This window comes from Olea europaea, chromosome 18, assembly GCF_002742605.1.
Source record: "Olea europaea var. sylvestris chromosome 18, O_europaea_v1, whole genome shotgun sequence".
Taxonomy (NCBI): Eukaryota; Viridiplantae; Streptophyta; class Magnoliopsida; order Lamiales; family Oleaceae; genus Olea; species Olea europaea.
In genome coordinates, this window is record NC_036254.1 from 6,804,349 (window position 1) to 6,805,293 (window position 945).

Below are 945 nucleotides of genomic sequence, written 5' to 3' on the forward strand. Positions count from 1 at the left end.
TGTTATTTTCAACTATCTTTGTGGTTTTTGAAAATTGAGATATTGGATAAAATATTAGTAGGAATAAAAACTATTGGCTATTAAAAGATTGGTATCAATGTTCACCAACCAAACATTAGTTGCAAAAGCGTGTAAAATCTACCATTGACCACAACATTGGTCGTTATTGACCTTAAGTTTCACCGACCATAATTTGGTCGCTGGATGTCAACTACCAGTGACCACACGTATTTGGTCACTTGAAACCTTCACCGACGGTGTATTACCGACCAGCTAGTGACCACGCTTATTTGGTTGCTAAAGGCATTACCAACCACTCTGGTTGCAAGAAAATATTAATCAACCAATTTTCCACTTTTACTAGCGACCAGAAGTGAACCCTTTGGTGACCAAAAGTTGGTTGCTATTAGTTATATGTTTAGCCACCACATGTATTTGGTCATTGGAACCCTTCGTCGACGGTCTATTAGCGACTAGCCAGTTCTGTGGTTGCTAAAGGTTTTTAGCTACCAAAAACCACCCTTTAGCGACCAATTTATGTGGTCGCTGGAACCAATTTTTTTTTTTTTTTTTTTGTAGTGTATGAAGTGCTGCCACTGGACCATATCATAAAGTCTGACTTGATTTTAAGTTTTCAAGAGATATTAAGGTTAAGAGTTTAATTATTAGAGATATTAGTCCAGAGTTTTATAATGAGAATTCTGTGAAGACATATATATAATAAGAAAGTTTTGGTACTTTTGCATGAAGCTATTTTTTGACATGTACTTGTACAAAAAACTATTTTTGTGGTTGTAACAATAGAGTGACTGATTGATCGTGGAATAATTGGAATTGAATGGTTATAGGTTCCATATTCTTTATTTTGTTGTAACGTCTTCACATAATTATCCATATATGCATATGCTAAAGGACTCGAAAATGTTGTGTTTGATGGTCTAAACT